Raw genomic sequence first — 24,874 nt, forward strand, 5'->3', positions numbered from 1 at the left:
GTAACGGATGTTAGTATAGAGACTCCTACCATTAATTCAGTCCCGGTAGTGAGGGACTTTCCGGATGTATTTCCTATAGACCTGCTGGGCATGCCATCAGATAGGGATATTGACTTTGGTATTGATTTGGTGCCGGGCACTCAGCCCATTTCTATTCCACCGTATCGCATGACACCAATGAAGTTGAAGGAGCAGTTTCAGGAACTCCTCGATAAGGGGTTTGTTTGACCTAGTGTGTCGCCTTGGGTGCGCTAATTCTATTTGTGAAGAAGAAGGATGGCACGATGAGGATGTGCATTGATTACAGTCAGTTGAACAAAGTCACAATAAAAAACAAGTACCCTTTGCCTCGTATTGATGATTTATTTGACCAGCTTTAGGGAGTGAGGGTGTTCTCCACGATTGATCTCAGGTCGGGGTATCACCAGTTGAAGATCAGGGACTCGGATATTCTTAAGACAACTTCTAGGACTCGATATGGTCATTATGAGTTCCTTGTGATGTCTTTTGGGCTGACTAATACCCCAGCATCATTCATGCGTTTGATGAACAACGTGTTTCGGCCCTATCTCGGCTCATTTGTTATTGTATTCATTGATGATATTCTGGTGTACTTGCATAGTCAGGAGGAGCACGCTGAGCGTTTGAGAGTTGTATTGCAGCGGTTGAGGGAGGAGAAGGTTTATGCAAAGTTCTCCAAGTATGAGTTTTGGCTTAGTTCAGTGGCTTTCTTGGGGCATGTGGTGTCTAGTGAGGGTATTCAGGTTTATCCGAAGAAGATAGAGGCGGTTCAGAGTTGGCCTAGGCCGTCCTCAACCATAGAGATTCACAGCTTTCTTGGTTTGGGGGGTTATTACCATCGATTCGATTAGGGATTTTCATCTATTGCATCACCCTTGACCAAATTGACTCAAAAGGGTGCTCCTTTCAAGTGGTCGGATGAGTGTGAGGCGAGCTTCCAGAAGCTTAAGACTGCCTTGACCATAGCTCCAGTGTTAGTTTTTCCATCAGCTTCAGGTTCATATATGGTATATTGTGATGCTTCTAGAGTTGGTATTGGGTGTGTGTTGATGTAGGAGAGTAGAGTGATTGCTTATGCTTCTTGTTAGTTGAAGCCCTATGAGAAGAACTACCCTGTTCATGATCTCTAGTTGGCTACCATTATTCACGCGTTGAAGATTTAGAGGCCTTATCTCTATGGTGTGTCTTGTGAGGTGTTTACGGATCATCGTAGCCTCCAACACTTGTTCAAGCAGAGGGATCTCAATTTGAGGCAGCGGAGATGGTTGGAGCTACTAAAGGATTATGATATTACTATTTTGTACCATCCGAGGAAGGACAATATAGTGGCCGATGCCTTGAGTAGGAAGGCGGTGAGTATGTGTAGTTTGGCATATATTTCGGTTGGGGAGAGACCTCTTGCAGTTGATGTTCAGGCCTTGGCCAATTAGTTTGTGAGGTTGGATATTTCAGAGCCCAGTCGGATCTTAGCTTGTGTGGTTTCTTGGTCTTCCTTGTTTGATTGCATTAGAGAGGGCCAGTATGATGATCCTCATTTGCTTGTCCTCAAGGATAGAGTTCAAAACGACAATGCCAGAGATGTGACTATTGGTGATGATGGGGTATTGAGGATGCAGGGCCGGATATGTGTGCCCAATGTAGATGGGCTTCAGGAGTTGATTCTGGAGGAGGCCCATAGCTCGCGGTATTCCATCCATCAGGGTACCACAAAGATGTATCAGGATTTGAGACACCACTACTGGTGGAGGAGAATGAAGAAAGATATAGTGGGATTTGTAGCTCGGTGTCTCAATTGTCAGCAGGTGAAATATGAGCATTAGAGACATGGTGGCTTGCTTCAGCAGATAGATATTCCAAAGTGGATGTGGGAGAAGATCACCATGGACTTCGTAGTTAGACTCCCACAGACTTTGAGGAAGTTCAATGCCATTTGAGTGACTGTGGATCGACTGACTAAGTCCATGCACTTCATTCCTGTGTGTATTACCTATTCTTCAAAACGATTATCTGAGATTTATATCCGAGAGATTGTTCGCCTGCATGGTGTCCTAGTTTCTATCATTTCAGATAGAGGTACTCAGTTTACATTGTAGTTTTGGAGAGCCGTGCAACGAGAGTTGGGTACTCAGGTTGAGTTGAGCATAACTTTTCACCCTCAAACGGGCGGACAGTCCGAGCGCACTATTCAGATATTGGAGGACATGTTGCGCGCTTGTGTCATTGATTTTGGGGGTTCATGGGATCAGTTTCTACTGCTCGCGGATGTTGATACCCAATTTTTCCTTCATATATATTTAAATATGCATACATACTTTTAAAATATTGTGTACGCATTTACAAACATGCATAAGTGTTTTATAATTTTAAAGGACTTAAAACAATTTACTTCTATATTTTTATATTCAATAATCATTCCTCGTATTACTTTTATGAAGATTTAATCGTCTAAATTCATCATTTATACCCATATAATGCTTAAATATTTTAATTGCATTTTTTATAATCACATTTGCATTTTTAGGCTAGAATTGCATATTTTTACAACAATAGCCTATATATATGCACAATTATATTACCCATATAGAAAATGATTTGTCATATTTTTACAATATTAAGTAAGTATTTGAAAGCATTTTCATGCACAAATCACATTTTTATCATTTATAAATTATTTTACTAAATTAATTGGGTATTTAAAATCTAGCCCTAGAAAATACCCAATCTCAAACCTAGCCTAGTCCAATTATCCATACCCATCCAACCCAAACCCAGGCCCAAATACCCATTTAATTTAAACCCACCCTACCTAACATTTAACCCTGGTCGTTGATCTCAGAAGATCAACGACTCTAAATCAACCGACCTCTTTTAATATAACAAAATCCCTAAGCCTACCCATTTCTTCCAGACCCGCCGCCCTCATATGCTTTCATCTCTCACCCCTTTCTAACCCTAATGCCGTCACCTGTTATCTCCTCTGATTCCGACCTAAAATTGAATCAGCTATGGATTCCCTTACATTATCGGTCTCTCTTCACCACTGGTTACTCATCTACGACCCTATTTAGTTGCTTCCTAACATGGCAAAGCAAATCTGGCCAAAATCGAGCCAGACCTAGTTCAAGATCTTTTATGCCTTGACTATTTCCATCTATATTCATTCCAATACTTGTGAGTACGAATACCTTGAACAATCTATTTGACTTATGCTCAGCTGTGTGATCATGTTGGTACTTATGCCTATGGTTAATCCTGCTTGTGTGACTAATTCTATCCTCTACATCTTTACTACATGTTTAGTTGCCTGCTATCCTGGTTAATTTGTTAAGGCTATAAGTGTTCTATGTATATTACTGCCTACCTATCTCCCTGCACCCCATTCATGTACCCTCAATGAAATCTCCATGTGCTCCCAATCCCTTTTCACCCCTGTGCAAACATGTTTGCTAAAGTGTATGTGGAACTGAATCTTCTATGATCTATTGACTGTCTACTGAATTTGCTCTCCTCTGAACTGTTTTCAAAATGTGTTCTTCTAAAACTAGTTCCATTCCTAGCATTTTTCTTAAAACTTGTCTATTCCATAAGATCTTTTACTCCTAAGAAGTTATCTCCACATTGTTTTCACTAAGTCTTTTCAAGCACTCTCACTTACTCTTAGGTTATTAAGTTTTGCCCCTATGGTACGTGTACTGCCTAGGGATCCTTGAGATCCCTCTGAACTCTGGCATATTAGGGCTGACTCTTCCACACTGCACATAATCAGTCTTTACTGAGCATTTGAGACTACATTGAAGTCTTAGTATTCCCAGGTTTATTTTTGGGCCTGCTTCAGGCTCCCTATAGTATTACTCTACATTTCCTTTGTGTAATTTATGCAATTCCGGTCTGTAATAATTATTTGTAAACAAATACTTGGGTAACTAATAAAAGGGAGGGTAGTTGTGTGATGCTATGGGTAAAATTGGGTAGAAAACATGCTATAGGCTTTATATTCTGTGAATCTGCATTAGAATCCATATTTCTAGGATTGATGTGTTCGTTGGAACCATGTTGAACTTGTGCATTAGATATCCTGTCTTTAGGGCCTTAACGCTTACAGTTTCAGCATGTTGCACGTTTAATTCCTGGTTCTTCGCAAGTACTATCACATAGGTACCCTGCTATTAAATAATCTTAATAAAAAAATTGTTATGCATTAGATACCATGCTCGTAGGAACTCTGTTTGAATTTGTTTGAACCATGTCTATTAAATCAATAGCTGTCCATGAAAGAGTTTAAAACAGACACACACATAGGTATCATGCCTCTAAACACAATTAATATATCACCTGTTATAATCTGTAGATAAGCATGCCTATAGGACAAAAGAACTTCAAACTGTTTCCCAGAATCATAACTGGATATACACACTTAGGCAAGCCTTAGGACGTTAAATAAGTGTGAAACCAATTCTGTTTATGTGTGAAGTTATCCAGGCTTAACATGCTATAAAACTAGTAGGCAAACTGGTTAGGATTCTGCCACTTCCCTTAAAACAAACGTTGCATGTTCTGTTTTGTGATGTTCATCTAGATATCATGTTCCTAGGATTTCCGAACTTATTCAAAATTAGTTGTTTGAGACGTGCTCTTTATTTGCTTATGTACATGTGGAGGTAAACATAAGCCTTAACTGCTTTTCCCTATTTGATTGTCCTATATGTTCTTTGCTTGTCTCCTAGATTTTCCCTTTTAAAACACTTTAGGTTGTCTAGAACTGCCCAGATTTAGAGGTCCTAAACTCCTCCAGGACCACAAGGAAGGGACGGGTAACAACACACTTAGAGGTTGTTAACTAAACTCGCTTATATAACCACTAAGGGGAGGGTAATGGGTAGTAAAGGATATGATGATCTGCGCGCTAATGTCATGTGTAGCCCCTCTAGTTGAGGAGGATTACTGCGCATTGCACAGATTGATCTTGTAGGCTAATCAACTTAGGACTTCCCTTTCCCAATTCCCATATATGTTTAAATTCTCTAAACTTCCTTTTCTTTACCTATACATGTGTAAACTGTCCAAACCTCACTTACTTTCATTATCTGAATTTCCTTGGTCATATATGTATTTAGACTGTGAAACTACCTTTATCTGCAAATATGTGTTAAAGCTGTTTACTTGTTAAAATGACTAATTCACATAGTTTAAGTCTGACCGGGACCCACCGTTGTGGACTGCGAGGGGTGCCTAACACCTTTCCTTTAATGTTATTTCGAGCCGTTACCCTAATATCTGGTAATGTAAACTAGTTAATCGCTCTGGTGACCTAACACACCATAATCCATTAGGTGGTGACTCTTCAAATATCTAATTCCCAAAAAGAAATGAGTTGTTCCCCCATGAATGTCGAAACCCGAACTCCGCGAAGGAAAAAGGGGGCGCGACATCGGAGTTTGCATATAACAATAATTATAAGTCGAGTATTCAAATGGCTCCATATGAGGCTTTATATGGGAGATGGTATAGATCTCTAGTAGGTTGGTTTGAGCCAGGTGAGACCAGGCTTTTGAGTACAGACTTGGTGCAGGATGCTTTAGACAAGGTGAAAGTGATTTAGGAGCGGCTTCGTACAGCGAAGTCGAGACAAAAGAGTTATGCTGACAGGAAGATTCGTGATGTGTCTTACATGGTTGGGGAGAAGGTTCTACTGAAGGTTTCACCCATGAAAAGTGTTATGAGATTTGGGAAGAAGAGTAAATTGAGTCCTCGGTTCATTGGGCCTTTTGAGGTGTTTCAGAGGATTGGGTGTCACACCTCCTTTTTACTACACCCCGGGTATAAATACAAGGGAGTTTTTCCAATTAAAGGACAATCGAAACAGGATTTATTTATATTAAATTCAGAGCCGCCACTTGGAAGATTTATGGCGTCCCAAGTCACCGGTTTAAAATCCCGAATCGAGGAACGGTTGACTCTGTAATACAGTCCGCAAATACAGAAATCCGGGTAAGGAATTCTGTTAACCTGGGAGAAGGTGTTAGGCATTCCCGAGTTCTGTGGTTCTAGCACGGTCGCTTTGATCATACTTGGATTATTAAAATTGTTTAATTACTGATTTTTAAAACCTATGTGCATTTACCTTTCAACGCTTTTTAATCAAGAAAATTATCTTGAAACGGGTTACGCGCACGTATACCCATTTGTTTGGCGCGTCAAAAATCATGTCACGCGAACGTGTCCACAATTAATAACGCTTTATTAATGTTAAGAAAATTGGGCCGGAGTTGCGCATACTCCGATTTTGCTTTTAGAATCGTAATTATGTCACACGAACATGTACACAACCACGATAGTATTTTATTAAGATTGTTTAGCTCAACATTGCACGAACGCATACGTTGGTCTTAATTCTGGAACCCGTAATCATGCCACACGCAACAGAAAAAGTTATTAAAAGGTTTTACGCCTATCAAGTTCTTTCTCAACCTATTCATTCTTAGAGTTTAGCCCAATAGACCTCTCTTTATTTCAATATCTACCAGATTAGCTCACAAAACAAACCAAATAATCATTCCAACATGCACATCATGAGATATTGAATTTAGAAGCTCTTTGTGATCAAATCACTTTGAAACTGCCTAGGAGGAATTAACAGCATATTGAGATTTGAGACCAAGAGAAGTCCATATCGTTAAGCGCACGAAATCATTAGCCTGATTACTAAAGCTCAAGAGTTTTTGCATCAATATGTAGTACTTTAGATATGAGCAAGAATCAAAAATATATTTTCTTCCTACTAATTAGCAACCATCAAATTAAAGGGCCATAATTATTCGCCCAATTGGTATGGTAATCCCTTTTAAAGAAACTAACACAATTGATTTGTAACATTGGGGAACTGGGCCAATCTTAAAATGAAATTGTACCAACCCCAACTAACAGTGAAGAACCCTGTTTTGAAGCAAATAAAAGAAAACTCATGCAGCAGGGCCTATCACTTTCATTTCTTATTAATTTTAAAATTCTGGGCCCAAATTGAGCCCAAGCAGAATACCCAAATTCTTTAAAGCCTCAGAACCAACACCAATTAGACTCGACATCGAGTCTGTATCGTGATCTAGTGATGGCTGAGCAGCAAAAGTTCAGAATGAACCTAAATAGCCAGTCACAACATACAAAAAACTCCAAGATTTTGAAATAGAAAACAATTAAGGATCCAATTCTTGAGAAACTATACAACATATGATTCAAAATTTTCAAGGCCCTAAATTAACTTGAAATGCTGATATTTAAACCTTAATTAAACCTCACGTTGACAAAACTTGTAGAATTTAAAACAATCAAATCTGCTCGATTGACATGCAAGCAACAGTAGATAACCAGTGAATCATTTTCAACATAACTAAACTAACTTGAATTTCCCCTAACACTGATAGTCACCAAACCAGTACATTAGAATCTGTTCTCTCATGAATTCTAGAAAATCATACTAAAGCTTTCAATATAATCCTTGGACATTTCAAACTCATTCAGGAGCAAATGTAAACACAGAACATGCTTGCAAAATACTTCGAACCATACTGATCTCAAATAAGAATCATACGTACATGTCCAATTACCTATACATACAACTATTGAACATACACAACAGAATCATACATACATGTCCAATTACCCATACATATAACTACTGAACATACACAGCATTAAATGTGCAAATGATAGCTTAGATAACATCTAAAACTACATATCTATTACAGAATATTAAAGTAGTATGAGAAACAGGGGAAATTAAGTTCAAATGCAGCCTGTATCCAATTAGTATTCCACCTGATTTACATGTTCAACAATCAATCATTATTCAGGAGCTAAGAAGGTACCTGAGATTGAAGGGACAAAGAAATAAAGAAGGATCAGCAATTTTTAAACAACAGAAATCGGCAGCAGCAACAACACAGCCCAAATTCAGCAAATGAAACCAGAAAATTGATTTACAATCCAATGGAACAATAGTCTTTAACACAATTTAATCAAAACCTTCCAAAAACTAGTATCAAATCAACTCAAATCCCATCACTGAACATTATTGTTTCTAGAGCTTAAAAGAATCAGGAATTACTTATGCTCAATGGTACAGTAGAGAGTTTTCAGCTGATTTATCGGATTCTTATTTCTAAAAAATCTGTATTTTTTCAATACTTTCAAAATATCAGAATGTTCTTCTCCTCTATGTCTGAATGTCCTGCCTCCCTTTTTTTGTTCTCTGATCTTCAACCTTTAAATAGGCATTCAATTAGTGTCATTCCCATTATCAATTCTGCTTTTCATTTCTTAACTATCCATTAACTTAGTGCTTTTAATTAATTCAGTAATGCAATTTGTACCCTACCACTATTGAGAAGCTTCCTAAGTTAGGTAAACAATCTCCTTTATTAAATAATTCCTAAACTACCCCTTAAGTTCCTAATTATTCAATTAGAATCTCTGAAAGTTCTAAACATTTACAGAATTGCTAGGCAACCAGAACCAAAGGACATTAGTTTCTGAAACCTAAATAGGTTTAGCATTGAAACAGAGTCAACAATAACCCTTCATATGAACAATCTGAACTGACATTAGCAAGAAAAGAACAATGAAGAGCCTATTTGAGATTCGACCTTTGACACATTTAACATAATCATTTTAACAAGTAATCAAAACATCACGAGGATACTAATATGCTGCCTATTAGAATAATATAAACATAAATTGAAAACTGGAAACTTGCTGATTCAATGGCAAACTCATGAGCTTAAACAACTAAAATAGAAGCTGGATACAAACCTAAAACTAGACAGAACGGATAAACCAAAATTAGGGCACAATCCTTTTTTTTTAGGAATTAAAATAAAAGTTAAAGATGGACAGAAATGAATGAACAAACAAATTAACCTAATAGGAAGATACTATTATAATTTCAATCCAAAGTCAGACAACTAAGATACACAAAGTAGAAAAGAAGAAGAGATAGAGATGAAACAAACACTAAACGAACAGAAATAATGAAGGGAACTTACCGGCTAAACTTGAAATTACACTCGATACTCTGATTTATCCGAAACTGATGCCAATCATTTGTTCTTTGTCAAGAACAAATGAGCAACATCAGTTTTGTAGTGAATCAATCCTTCTAATGACGAAGATTAGGGGTCTGGATCGATGCATGTTATTAGGTTCATGGGAAACCGATTTTAAACTTTTAGGGCTCGATTTAGATTTGAAATTCGAGAGGTTCTGGCAATATTCGAGGGAAACAGATCGGGGATTTGGAAAGAGGGGGTTGTGGTGGTTTTGGGGTGTGATTTTGGAGGTGAACGGAGCCGGCGCCACCACCGGAAGGCGGTGGGGAATGGTGGCGGCTGGTCTCTAGGGTTTGGGTGAGGAAGATGAGCTATGAGATAGGGGGGGGGGGGGTTATGAGGGGGCGGGGTCTGTTTTATATACTAGGGGAGACGTTAAATCCAGGCCGTTCGATCAAACGAGATCAACAACTTGGATTATTTGATTAATTTGAACGGTGTCGTTTATTAGGATTAGAGGCTGGATCGGGTTTAGGGGGAAACGGTTCAGGGTCGGGTTAAATGGGTAATGGGTTAAGTCCTGGCCGTTGGATGTGGTGAATGGACGGTTGAGATTGGTTGACACTGAAACGACGTCGTTTGAGTCGTCTTTGAGGTCTGAATTGAATGGACCAGGTATGGCATGGGTTTTGGGCTGGTTTTGGTTGGGTATTAGGTGTATTTGATTTGGGCTTGGGGATTAAATTGAATTGGCCCAAGAATTCTTTTCCCTTTCTATTCATTTCCAAACTATTTTCTTCTCAAAATTAATTTAAATCCTAAATTGATCCCTAAACCAAATTATTCCACCAAATTAACTTAATTATCTCTAGATAATAATTAACCCAATTAATTAAGTACCAAATCAAAGGAAAAACTACTAAAATTCAAGACTAAAATAAAAAAACAAGAATAAACTATTTTTCTGATTTTGTTTTTCATTTTTATAAAACACCTAATTATTAATTAATTCAAAAATGTCAAATTAAATCCTAAATGTAATTACAATACATTTTTGTATTTTTCATTACTAAATAAAATAAACAGGCACAGACAATTTTCACACAGTAACAGAAAATGCCACTAAAATCCACAAAAATCGCAAATAATGGAAAAATTATTTTGTTTTGAAATTTTTGGGAGTAATTCGTATAGGGCAAAAATCACGTGCTCACAACTGCCCCTCTTTGCCCGAAAACATGAAGAGTTTTCGTGCAAAGATAAAGTGAGCGGATACGAGTGATTTTTGCCCGTTTGAATACTCTGTGGGAAGCATTTTTTGAAAGATTTGACCGAACCTCTGCTTCAAAGGTTTCCTACATATCCTTGGCTATAAAGGAATCAGGTCAATGTAGTTCCGGAAGTTTTCGGTAGCTGGGACCACCATGAAGTTGTGGTTTTACTATTCCTGCTGCTGCTGCTACTGCTTACTGACCTCCTTATTACACCATGACAAAAATAAAGAAGCTAGACTAAAATATGATCTATGCATTACAAAGATCTACTTTATACTTTTCAAGCTTGATCTTGTGATTCTTGTTGTCTCATTGACTTGTGTTTTCCAATGGAAGTTTCCTCCAGGCGGGCACCTCATTGCTGAACCTTTAAACGTCTTCCTTTGACCATTGTTGCCTATCCTCTGTTCTACAGGCAGATTCCGGATTACTCGAACTTGAATTGCTTCTTCCCCTCGTTCTCCAGGCGGGCTCCTGACTACTTGAAATTAAAATTGTATTTCCTTGTGCTCCAGGTGGGCTCCTGATTGTTGAAACTCGAAATGTATTCCCTTGTTCTCCAGGTGGGCTCCTGATTGCTGGATTTGAAATGTATTCCCTTGTTTTCCAGGTAGGCTCCTGATTGTTGAAACTTGAAATGTATTCCCTTGTTCTCCAGGTGGGCTCCTGATTGCTGGATTTGAAATGCATTCCCTTGTTCTCCAGGTGGGCTCCTGATTGTTGAAACTTGAAATGTGTTCCCTTGTTCTCCAGGTGGATGCCTGATTGCTGATACTTCAACTGTTGTTCCTTATTCTCCAGGTGGACGCCTGATTGCTGATATTTCAACCTCTTCTTGAAACTGCTTTTCTTTGACTTGTTCTCCCTCGTTCTTCCAGGTGGGTGCCTGATTGCCAATACTTGTGCCAATCTTCCTTAAAACTTGATTTGTTTTCCCTTGTTCTCCAGGTGGGCCCTGATTACTTGATCCTGAACTGCTTTTAATCCTTAACATCCGTGTTGTTCTTCCTTATTCTCAGACGGACCCAACTTCAACAAAATAGACAAAACAAAAAGAAAAATTTCTACCCTAGTTTGGTAACTGGGCGCATCTGTAAGTGTTAATTAATCATATTACCAAACATTACTAAGAATTTGAAAGCTAGGTCCTATTGTCCAGGGGGGTCCTGACAACTCTTAACTAAACGACAATTTTAAATCTAAGCTATATCTTTTAAAGGTATGACTTCTGCTAAATCTTGTTATCTAAGAAGGTCTTAAACTGCTCCCCATTATCCGGGAGGGTCCTGACAACTCTTAATTAACGATAATTTTAAAGCTAAATTATATCTACTGAGGGTATGTCTTATGCTAAATCTTGTTATCCAAGCCAGTTTTAAACTACGTCCCATTATCTAGGAGGGTCCTGACAATCAAAAATCAAGTCTTATCTTAAGAGTGACAATTTTACGGCTAAAATTGTACTCTCTTATAACAACACTTACTTATATAATGGAATGCTTAAAGTTACGTCCCATTATTCAGGTGGGTCCTGAAAACTCTTATGCGAACTTTGAAGCCAACTTATATCCCTTTTGGTGCACATTTGTCCTATATTCACTACTTATGTTTTTTTTGGATTTTAACCTAGGTCCCATTTTCCAGGAGGGTCCTGAAGTTTCGAATTGAGTCTTGTCTTAAAAAAATGAAAAATTCAAACCAACTTATATTTTCACGAAGTAGAGCTTGTGCTAGATCTTTACTCATGAATGTTTTGAATTAAACCTAAGCCCCATTTTCCAGGAGGGTCCTGAGAATTTATACGATCAAACCTGCATGGTACTTGCTTTCCTTACAGGGTGCTTCCTGAAATAAATGCCATCTTTGCCCCTGTTTCAAATCAAAGAAAATCTTGTCAGTTTAAAACGTGGTGGTTAGTTGTGGCATTCTTGCTGGGGATGGTTTTCTCTTTGCCATGCTTTGCTTCAACAAAGTGCCTTGAACTGGTCGAAATGACTGTTTTGACCTCATGACTGATCCTTAACTGCAGGATCCCCAACTGTTGTTTTTCACTTCTGACCTTTTTATTCGTCACCATACATCTCTCATGACATTACTGAACCATTCCATTGATTTAACCTTTGCTTACATACTAGGTCCCACTTTTCATCATACTATCTCCAGCATGTCCTAGCCGTATTTTGCTTTGTGCAATTTTGAATCTGGTAGTACACTTTGACATTCCTTCTTATTTGTTGGAACAAGGCTAACCTTGGAAGAGCTTTAGAGGAGTAAAAATTAACAGCAATGAAATGCGACGATTTTGAGAATTAAGAATAAAGAAGAAAATCCAAATTTGGATGACTGTTGGAGATAGGAAAAAGGAACTTATTTGAGTGGAGTCACTGGCACCAATGATCATGGTATGCATTTTGGATTAATCAGCCCAGTCTATTTAACCAATCTCCTTTCCAATTGTTTTACTTTGTTCTCCAAGATTTCCACAACCCAATTTTACTTTCCGCCAACTTACGGACCTTGTTCGATTTGCAGTGCCCTGAAGGTTTTTCACCGACAAACCTCTCTCATTCGTTTGTTCCTCAATTCCTTGTCGCCTTATGGTGCCCGCGAAGGTTTTCACCGATAAGACTCTCTTATTTTTACTTTCTCTCAACTTTCGTCGCCTCATGGTGCTTGTAAAGGTTTTCACCGATAAGACTCTCTCATTTTTACTTTCTCTCAGCTTTCGTCGCCTCATGGTGCCCATGAGGATTTTCACCAATAAGACTCTCTCATTTTTACTTTCTCTCAGCTTTCGTCGCCTCATGGTGCCCATGAGGGTTTTCACCAATAAGATTTTCTCATTTTCATTACTTTTCCTGCTTGGACGAGAGTGTTATCCTGATATGAATCACCTCTATTTGCTTAACTTGGAATCTCTCGAAGACTGATCGGAAGGTCTTTCTTTGGACCGTAATGTGGGCTTTTGGATGGGGTTAGAAAGAAAGGGTATCAATGGCTCAAAACAATTTGACATGGGTTTAAAATTACAACTCTTGGAATCACATTTCTTATTACAAGTACAACTTCTGCCCCAGTTTCTTGCTTGGGGATCTTTTGATATTTTATTTTACTATGACCGAGCCGTGAGGCTGCCTATGTATCCTTAACAGGAATCAGGTCAAACGTAGTTCACACTTGAATTTCTTTGTTGTTATACTTTCTCTTTTCACTTCTTTTCTTTTCTCTTTTCTCTTTTTCTTTCTTCTCTCTCTTTTTCGTTATTGATTCCAAAAGAGGGGTATGAAAGAAATAAATAAAGATCAAAAGGGGGAACAAAGGGTAAAATGTTTAGATAGCAGAACGAATTTCCTTCGCCATTTCAATCTTCGAAACAATGCCCGGTACAAACAATCAACAATTATAACAAAGAAATCATACATAATATCTCTTGACTGCATCGGAATTGACGGACATGTCTTTGCATTTTCCTTCGATATCTGTTAAACATAGAGCACCATTGGACAATACTATGGTTACAATAAATGGCCCTTGCCAATTCGGGGTGAACTTGCCTTTTGCTTCAACCTGATGCGGAAGGATACATTTCAACACTTGCTGACCCACTTCAAACTTTCGAGGACACTCCCTTTTGTTGTATGCTCTTGCCATTCTCTTTTGATATAACTGGCCATGACATACTGCTGCCAATCTTTTTTCATCAATCAAGTTCAACTACTCCAAATGGGTTTTGACCCACTAATCATCATCAATCTTAGCCTCAGCGACAATCCGAAGGGAAGGGATTTCAACTTCTGCAGGTATTACTGCTTCAGTGCCATATACTAACAAATAAGGAGTTGCACCTACTGAAGTATGAACAGTAGTGCGATATCCCAACAATGCAAATGGTAATTTTTCGTGCCATTGCCTCGAACCTTCTACCATTTTCCGAAGTATCTTCTTTATGTTTTTGTTGGCTGCCTCGACTGCTCCATTCGCCTTGGGACAATATGGGGTAGAATTGCGATGTGTAATCTTAAACTGTTGACATACCTCTTCCATCAAGTTACTGTTAAGATTAGCACCATTATCTATGATGATCACCTTTGGGATTCCGAATCGACAAATGATATTTGAGTGAACAAAATCGACCACTACTTTCTTGGTCACCGATTTGAAAGTTTTGGCCTCAACCCACTTGGTGAAATAATCAATGGCTACCAGAATGAACCTGTGCCCATTGGATGCTGCTGGCTCAATTGGTCCAATGACATCCATTCCCCAAGCAACGAAGGGCCATGGTGCCGACATTGTGTGTAATTCCGATGGTGGAGAATGAATCAAATCTTCTTGTATCTGGCACTGATGACATTTGCGCACAAAATTGATACAATCTCGCTCCATGGTAAGCCAATAATAGCCTGCTCGGAGAATTTTCTTTGCCAACTCATATCCGCTCATATGTGGTCCGCAGACTCCCGAATGTACTTCGGACATAACAGTTGTAGCTTGTCTAGCATCTATGCATCTTAACAATCCAAGGTCTAGTGTTCTTTTATACAAAACTCCTCAACTTAAGAAGAATCCCCTTGCCAACCGTTGAATTGTTCTCTTTTGATCCCTTGTGGCTTGCACTGGGTATGTCCCCATTCTGATGTACTCCTTGATATCGTGGAACCATGGTTCGCCATCAAGTTCTTCTTCAATCATGTTACAGTAAGCATGTTGATCTCAGACTTGAATATTCAGAGGATCGACATAAGCTTTGTCCGGATGGAGCAACATTGATGCCAGGGTAGCCAAAGCATCGACGACCTCATTATGGACCCTTGGAATATGCCTGAACTCCACTGATCGAAACCGTTGACAAAGATCATGCAAACATTGTCGGTACGGTATGAGCTTCAAATCTCGCGTTTCCCATTCTCCTTGAATTTGATGTACCAGAAGATCTGAGTCTCCCTAGACCAAGACTTCCTGGATATCCATGTCTGCAGCTAGCCTTAGACCCAAAATACAGGCTTCATACTCAGCCATATTGTTGGAGCAATAAAACCGAAGCTGAGCCGTAACAGGATAGTGATGCTCTGTTTCAGAAATAAGCACAACTCCTATTCCGACTCCTTTCATATTGGCAGCCCCATCAAAGAAACGTTTTCAACCTGGTTTTTCAATTTGCTCCAGTTCATCGATATGCATCACTTCTTCATCGGGAAAATAAGTTCTCAATGGCTCATAATCTTCATCGACCGGGTTTTCGGCTAAATAATCAGCCAATGCTTGGGCTTTCATCGCAGTCCGAGTCACATAGATGATGTCAAACTCTGTGAGCAATATCTGCCACTTCGCAAGTCTTCCTGTCGGCATAGGCTTTTGAAAGATATACTTCAACGGATCCAAGCGCGAAATGAGGTAAGTAGTGTAGGGTGACAAATAATGTTTCAATTTCTGAGCCACCCAAGTTAGGGCACAACATGTCCTTTCCATATGAGTGTACTTAACCTCATAAGCCGTGAACTTCTTGCTAAGATAGTAGATAGCCGGTTCCTTTCTGCCGGTAATGTCATGCTGCCCCAGTACACAGCCAAATGAATTTTCCAAGACTGTCAAGTAAAGAATCAAAGGTCTCCCTGGTTATGGCGGAACCAGCACAGGTGGGTTTGACAAGTATCCTTTTATCTTATCAAATGCTTCTTGACACTCATTAGTCCATTTGACCGCAGCATCCTTCTTCAGCAATTTGAAAATAGGCTCACAAGTTATCGTGAGCTGAGCAATAAACCTGCTGATATAGTTCAACCTCCCTAACAGACTCATCACTTCAGTCTTGTTCCTCGAAGGTGGCAATTCTTGGATGGCTTTGATCTTTGATGGGTCCAACTCGATGCCTCGCCGGCTGACTATGAATCCCAACAGCTTTCCGGATGGAACACCAAATGCGCACTTGGCAGGGTTAAGCTTGAGGTTGTACCTGCGAAGTCTCAGGAAGAATTTCCTCAAATCCCTAATGTGGTCGGCTTGACGCTTTGACTTTATGATCACATCATCCACATATACCTCAATCTCCTTATGTATCATATCATGAAACACCGTAGTCATTGATCTCATGTAAGTTGCCCCGACGTTCTTCAAACCAAATGGCATTACCCGGTAGCAATAAGTTCCCCATGGTGTGATGAATGCCGTCTTTTCTGCATCTTCTTCATCCATTAGAATCTGATGATATCCGGCATAGCAATCCACAAAAGATCCTATCTCATGCTTGGCACAATTATCGATCAAAATGTGGATATTGGGTAGTGGGAAGTTGTCCTTTGGACTTGTTTTGTTGAGATTGCGATAATCGACGCATACTCTGATCTTGCCGTCTTTCTTTGGCACAAGTATGACATTAGCCAACCAAACAGGATATCGAGTGACCCGAATAACCTTTGCATCCAACTGCTTGGTGATTTCTTCTTTAATCTTCACACTCATATCAGTTTTGAATTTCCTCAACTTTTGCTTGACAGGAGGAAACGCTGGATCAGTGGGCAATTTGTGGACCACTAAATCAGTGCTCAAACCCGGCATGTCGGCATACGACCATGCAAAAACATCTTTGTATTTGATGAGTGCTTTGATTAACTCTTCCCGGATCTTTGGCTCGAGATGGACACTTATTTTAGTCTCTCTGACATTATCTGTGTCCCCTAAAATGATGGTTTCTGTTTCATTTAGGTTGGGTTTGGGTTTTTCTTCGAAGTGAATTAACTCCTTACTGATCTCTTCGAAGGCTTCATCTTCATCATATTCTGATTCGTAGTCACAATCTACTTCTTGAACTATTATTTCAGAATCAGATTGATTTTTAAGACTGGCTTGAGGATTCCTCATGCATGTCATGTCATTAGAACCAGAGTAAAAAGAACTGTACAGAAAAGAAAAGAAAACTATCAGGAAAGATAAAGAAAGGGAAACCGCATTTCATTAAATGATGAAAGATAACAAAGTTTGCACATTTCAAACAGACTAAAAGATAAAAAATCTGGATTACAACCCTGGAATAACCCAGACAAACTGAAGGAAACTCAAAATAAACTACCAAGACTCCTTCCGAGAGGGGAGAGGAGTAGCCTTCCAATGGTTAAGCTTTGTTTTTGGCCCGACAAATTGCACTTCTACGTTGCCAGAACCCTCTCCAATTTCCACCATGTTCACACTATCGAACAACTTCTCAAATCTTTCAATTAACTCCTTGTCAGGATCAGTCACAGAACTGGGAATTGCTGTTATTGGGCGACTTCTGGTACCGGACTTGACAAATGATTGGAAAGACATGGGACTGGCTTTGAAAGGACCCATGCCTTCTGTTTTAGCTTTTTGGCCTTTCTTATGTCTGCGGCAGTGGGCTTGAATCCCAAACCAAATGTTCCCAAGTTTTCGGGAAGAGACACCGGTTGTATGATGCCTTGCAAAGATGAGCCCAAACCTTTACCGAGTACAAAACCATTCTTCAACATCTCATAGGCTACCATGACTGATGCGACAATTATCTTTGGATTTGGAATGTATTTCCCCTCCGAAACTTTCTCTACCAACATCGTGTCAGAAACCTGGTAGACCCATGGTCCCTGGTCATCTTCCATTCAATGACTGGTATAATGGCATTGCTGCGAGCACATAAACTGTCTTCCCCATGCACAACTATTTCTTGTCTATCCCATTCAAATTTGACTACCTGGTGTAGTGTTGATGGGACTGCTTTAGCGGCGTGGATCCATGGTCGACCCAACAGTAAATTATAGGAAATAGCTATATCCAGCACCTAAAACTCCATTGTGAACTCAACTGGCCCTATCTTCAGTTCCAGCACTATGTCCCCAACTGAATCTTTACCTCCGCCGTCAAATCCCCGCACACAAATACTATTCTTATGGATCCTCTCATCTTCTATTTTCAACTTGCTTAGAGTGGAGAGAGGACAGATGTTTGCGCTTGACCTGCTCTCAACCAATGCCCGGGTCACCACAGAGTTCTCACATTTTAATGTGAGGTAAATAGCTCTGTTGTGCTCAGTACCTTCTACAGGCAATTCATCATCAGAAAACGTGACTCTATTTACTTCGAAGATTTTGTTGGCTATTTTTTCCAAGTGATTCACGGAGATCTTATCGGGAACGTGTGCCTCATTCAAGATCTTCATTAAAGCTTGACAGTGCTCATCCGAATGGATCAATAATGACAATAGGGAAATTTGAGCAGGCGTCTTTCTTAATTGTTCCATGATAGAGTAGTCCTGTAGCTTCATCTTCCTCAAGAATTTTTCTTCTTCTTCTTCAGTTACGACTTTGTTTACTAGTGCTGGATTATTTTTAGCTCTTTTTAACTCCTCGGGAGTAAAACACCTTCCCGAGCGAGTCAAACCCTGTACTTCACAGATTTCTTCTTTGACTTCCTTCTCTTTGTACATCACTATTACCCGTTCGTAATTCCATGGAATAGCCTTGCTGTTGATTATTGGTAACTGGGTTACCAGCTGATGATAACATGGTCTGCATGAGCACCTTCCACGATTATGACGGGTTTGCTGGCCGCTCCTTGTACAATCACCTTCGCCCCTTCCTGTTTTGTCGCAACTTTGCTTAAAAACCCCTTTTCAACTGCCAGAGATGGCTCAACACTCTTTTTGCTTGGCTTGATCACCAACTTTTTACTTGCTGATTGTTCATCTATCTTGACTCCACTAGACCAAATCATCATGACGGTCTGTGATGGATTCTTGGGCTCTCCCTCTGCGTGCACTATTTCGATCATATTTTCCTCCTGGTGGGCTGGCATTGGATTCTTGTTAATATTGGGCGCCTCAGGAGCTTGAACTTCAATTCTATTGCTATCAATAAGCTCCTATATCGCATTTTTCAAGTGCCAGCATTTTTCTGTATCATGACCCGGAGTACCAGATTAATACTCACAGCTGATAGTATAGTCAAGATTCTTTGGAGGAGGATTTGGTAGTTTGGACTGTATCGGCCTTAGCATATCTAACTGTTTTAGCCTGTGGAACAGACTGGTGTATGATTCTCCCAACGGAGTAAATGTTTTCTTTTTCTGCAACCTTTCACCCTTGAATGCTTGACTAGGCAGGAAACTTGGTCCGGGAGTGCTTTGGTAGGCTCGTGGATGTGGATAAGTATTTTGTAGGACGGGAGTACGCCATTAAGTGTGGGCAGGAGGTTGGTTGTATGCTTGTGCATGGTGGACGGAAAAATGAGGTTCTGGTGGGGAATAGTAGTGTTGGGGTGGATTGTGGTGATAAGTTTGTTGGTGGGATCGAGGTTGATTGTAGTGGTAAGGCGAACCTCTGGATCCGGACCAAGTTCCCGAATCAACCATTGCTGCTTCCTCTCTCTTCTTCTTCCCAATCCCTCTTATGCCGCCCTGCATAGCTTGAGTAGTCGCTTTGATAGCCGAATAGCTCATGATTTTATTCGACTTGAGGCCTTCTTCTACCATGCCCCCATCTTTACTACTTTGTTGAATGACTTTCCCACAGCTGATACCAAAAGGGCACAGTAAGTAGGTTCCAAAGCCTGTAGGAAGTAATCTACCATCTCACTTTCCTTCATTGGGGGATCTACTCTTGCTGCTTGCTCCCTCCATCGGAAACCATATTCTCTGAAGCTTTCATTGTGCTTCTTTTCAAGTTTAGTCAAGGACAGTCGATCTGGAATGATCTCAAGATTGTATCGGAAGTGACAAGCAAATGCTTGTGCCAGATCATCCCATGTGTACCATCTCCCATGGTCTTGGCGGGTATACCATTCCAATGCTGATCCACTCAAACTCTGACTGAAGTAAGCCATTAACAATTCATCTTTTCCTCTAGCTCCCCTCATCTTGCTGCAAAAACCCCTCAAGTGGGCTACTGGATCACCGTGCCCGTTATATAGATCGAACTTGGGCATCTTGAAACCTGCCGGTAATTGCATATTCGGGAACAGACATAGGTCCTTGTAGGCCACACTGACTTGCCCTCCCAACCCCTGCATGTCTCTGAATGATTGTTCTAAGCTTTTAACTTTCCTGACATCTCCTCCTGTTCGGTATTTTGATTGGTTTATCAGCTTCTATCGGGAGGTCAAAGCGAGGAGTATAGGAATGGGTTTCTGGAGCTTTGAAAGTGGGCTCCGAGGGGTAGTATTGATTGTCCTAGGACTGGAACATAGGCTCGCTAGGAGATTTGTGGAGTGTAGCTGGTGGAGGTGCTACGAAGACAGGAGTTACTAGTGGAGGAGGGTATGGAATCGGTTTAGGGGGTGGAGATTGTGGTGTATGAGAAGTGGTGCCCCGGTAGTGTTGGTAAATGGGAAAACTCGGTGATAGATCGGTGACAGGATGATCCTGAGTTTGAGCCGGTGGTGGAGTGAAGGTAGGGTTAGCCGAGTAGGCGGATGATAGTTGTCCTTTAGCCCAGGCCTGATACATTTCGGCCATTTGTTGTTTTAATTTGTACATCTCTTCTTTTATGGCGTTAACGTCTAACTCTTCTCCTTCAATGACACTGGTGTCTACATCTGGGATAGACATGATTATTTCTCCTTTAGATCTGGTTCGGTAGGGGTGGGTTGCCAGTATGCTTAGGTGTACTAACTGCTTGAATTCTGGATAATGACAACCAAACTTGTTAGTGATCAGAGTTTTAACAAATAAACAACCACACATAGGGATGCAATTAACCTAGGCAATTAGTCATTTCTACCATGTATTTGCTCGGTTGCTTGTGTCATCCCAGCTTTTCCTGACCTTTCCCTTTTATTGTCATTCATGCCTATCTTTTATTTCCCTATCCTTTTTTTTCATTTTATTCTTTTCTTTTGGGTGTGGTCGAATCTTATGAAGATTGCCTACGTATCATGACCCTGCAAGAATCAGACCGAGCCTAGTTCTGGTGGAAACAATTATTATTACTTTTATTTATTTTAACAAACGAAACAGTACAAAGGCAGAAATGACATTACATTTGGACAACACTTTAAGAAAATGGTTTAAAAGACTCAACATGGACTTAAACAAAACATGACTATTATATGAAAAGTTCCAACAACTATGACTGCGCTTCACTCCACAATCTTTTACTTTTAATCACTGGAACATCTGCTCACGGTGGGGCTTGACCCGGCTGACCTCCTAGTGTACGGTACATCCTCTCTAACTCCATTGCAAGATGACGGGCAAAAGTAGGTGCATGCTCTAAAAACCTCTCAAAATCCATCCCTTGGCAGTTCACATAACTTTGAGAGGTGTGAAGTCCTGGAGATTCTGGTCTTGGTTTTGTAACTGCTGTTGGCGAGTGGTGGCTATATCTCTTATGTGGCCCTCGCGATCTAAAGCCGACTCCAATTGAGCCCGAAGTCTGGCCTGATCGAGTCTTGCCTGTGCTCTCTCCCTATCAATATCTGCATGCTGATGTTCTCTATTGTACCTTCTCATTTCTTCCAACTGTGTATGGAGTTGAGCTTCTGAATGTATCCAATGGTCCTTCTCTCTCTTGAATTGAGCCATTTCTTCTTCAAATCTCATTACTTGGCGTTCCTTACTAGATTTGGCCTCCTCATTTAACTATATGATTTTTTCCTTAGCTTTGTCTAACGCCTTTTCAGTATTTGTCAAGATGGAGTCATAATCTTGCATTTTTTCCATTAGATTGGCAATGATTCTCTTATCTTTCCAACTTCTTATTGGCGCTTCGGAGGCTTTCTTCATTTGTTGAAGCTGAGCACGGAGTGTTTTATTCTCGCAAATCAGAATCTTCTTTTCACCTTCTGCTTCTTGTGCTTGTAAGTCTTTCTCAAAATTGAGGTTCTTCAGTCTTTTTTCTAAGGCATGAATAGTCGCTTTGTACCCCCTTTCTTTTTCACCCCAAGACAACCGTTCTTGGATTTTGTCATCAAAGGCTTGGATATGCAGTCTTTTTATGGGCCTTCTAGGATCGGTTTCTGGTACATCATCCACACGAGATCTTTTCTCAAACCACCTAGCATAACCTGGATCTATCTCATCTTTCGCAGGATCTGGAACTTGGGTATCATCTTTCAAGAATCGACAACCATTCTAAATCCGCTGGATTAAAGCCTCAGGGAGTGTGGCTTAGGGGTGTAGCTCAATCACTTGCACACTCAAATCTTCATCATCAGGCACCACTTGGTATCTCCCTAGCAGTCTTAGAACTCTCTATGGCGCATACGGCTGGACACTTCTTAAACCCAACAACAACAAATAACTCTTTAAGGTTGACATGTGTATCACCTCTCTTACTGGGAGCCATCCCAAAGTCCACTCAATTTGACTTGCCATTAAAGATCTTAAATGGGATATCCAGGCTTCTACCCCTTCTGGAGATTTATAATCTTTTATTCTTTCTTCATAACTCTCGATGAAATTGTCCTTGCTTGGACCATACTGCATGAACTTGGGGTGATGTCGGAGATGTTCAGTCAACCACATTTGCAACAAAAAATTGCACCCTTCGAAGAATTTTGCCCCGGACTTACACAAAGTCAACGCCCGATAAATGTCTGAGAGAATGATCGGGGCAAGAGTGTGATGTTCCTTGGTAGTGAGGACTTGTACGACTCTGGCTATGCGAATATCAATTGTCCACTCTTTGTTTGGGAAGACCATGATTCCCAGAAAAGCCACTATGAAAGAGAAACGATGGTGAATCTGTTAGGTGTCCTTGTTTTATTTGTTAGTAAGGCCCTTTTCATGAATTTCAAACCCATCGGGCTTTCCAAACCTTGAATATAGGAAGTTGAAAGAACAACACCCTTTGACAACATTGCTTTTTCTGATTTGATTCCTGATATTCAGAAGACCAAAGAATTGGTGTACAGAGGGAGCTTTTGGGAATATAAGATTCTGGTTTCTCAAATCTCCGTCAAAACCGGAATATCTAGCTATTTCTTCTAAAGTGGGAGTAAGCTCGAAATCAGAGAAGCGAAAGACATTGTGAACAGGGTCCCAAAAAGTCACTAGTGCCGTAATCATATCATCGCGTGGTTTAACTTTCATAATATCTGTGAGAGCTCCCAAATACTTAATGACCCATTCCTAACCATCTCCTCCCAATTCATACCACCACATCTGAAGCTGAAATAGAAACTCATCTACATCTGTGAATGGTGGGTTCTGAATGATGCTCATTTTGTACCTGTGAGTGATTTTAATTTTAAAAACAAAAATCAAGACTCATTTTGACTCAAAAAAATCACTATAAAAAAATTCATAAAAATATCTGGCTTTGTCAATACGGCCTTTCAGCACTTCGATGAAGAAGATTTAAGGCTGTATTTGCTAACCGACCAGAAATTTTGAAAAAAAAAATGACCAAAGGCGGCTGTTCTTGCAAAACGGCCTTCCGGCGTCCTTTTGGGGACATTCAGCATATTTTGGACAAGAATGACATCGCCTTACTTATAACAAAACGACATTTATGTACCCACATTATTTATTTATTTATTAAATAATTATTTTTATTTATTTATTTTTTAATTAAAATAGTTGGGCTCGATGTGAGTTGCCTACGTATCTCACATCCGGCGAGAATCAAACTTACGTAGTTCGTAATAACAAAACTATTTTTTTTTAAAAAGAGACAAAATTTCCTTATTTTTTCTTCAAAATTTCGAAAGAATTTCAAAATATTTTGGAAATTGTTTTTTTTCCGAAAAACAACCAATTTTCTTTCTCGGTCCTCACATTGATTTTACTTTTCTAACTTTTCCCTATAAGCTGGTCAACACGCAACCGAAACAAATGAATGCACAAGTAGCAAGTAAGATGCATCAGAATGGTCTTTTCATTTCGGGTACACCTGTCCTAGACAGACCCAACCCCCGTGTTGAGTCTTCGAAGTCAAATGCACATGATGCGAACAAACGTTCTTACTAGGGATCCGGCATGAAGCTGAGTTATTCTAAGTGAAAACCTAGGGTATACTGTTCTAGACCTGGCTTAGCCAAGCGGACAGCTTGAGCCGAAGTGGGGGCAACGTACCGGGAGCACGAAAGTCTACCCGACCTAGTTACTTGGCCCAACTTCGTTCTATTTGGTATGACTTCTAACATAAAGGTGGGCCACACGCACGTGTGCACCATAAATTCAGAAGACTCAGAAAGAAGAAAGGTTTCGTAACAGTTTATATATACAGTTCATTAATATCAAAGCGGTAAAAAGTAATATTTCGCACATTAAGCACAAACATGTGAATAAAACTAGATATAAAAAATAAAGCCAAATATAACAATTATTCTAAGCTCAAATTCTTGAACCCTGAACGAGAGATTCTGAGTTCTTGTCCCCAGCAGAGTCGCCAGAGCTGTCACACCTCCTTTTTACTACACCCCGTAAAAGGTATAAATACAAGGGAGTTTTTCCAATTAAAGGACAATCGAAACAGGATTTATTTATATTAAATTCAGAGTCGCCACTTGGGAGATTTATGGCGTCCCAAGTCACTGGTTTAAAATCCCGAATCGAGGAACGGTTGACTCTGTAATACAGTCCGCGGATACA

The sequence above is a fragment of the Nicotiana tabacum genome, chromosome 8, assembly GCF_000715075.1.
Source record: "Nicotiana tabacum cultivar K326 chromosome 8, ASM71507v2, whole genome shotgun sequence".
NCBI classification, from domain to species: domain Eukaryota; kingdom Viridiplantae; phylum Streptophyta; class Magnoliopsida; order Solanales; family Solanaceae; genus Nicotiana; species Nicotiana tabacum.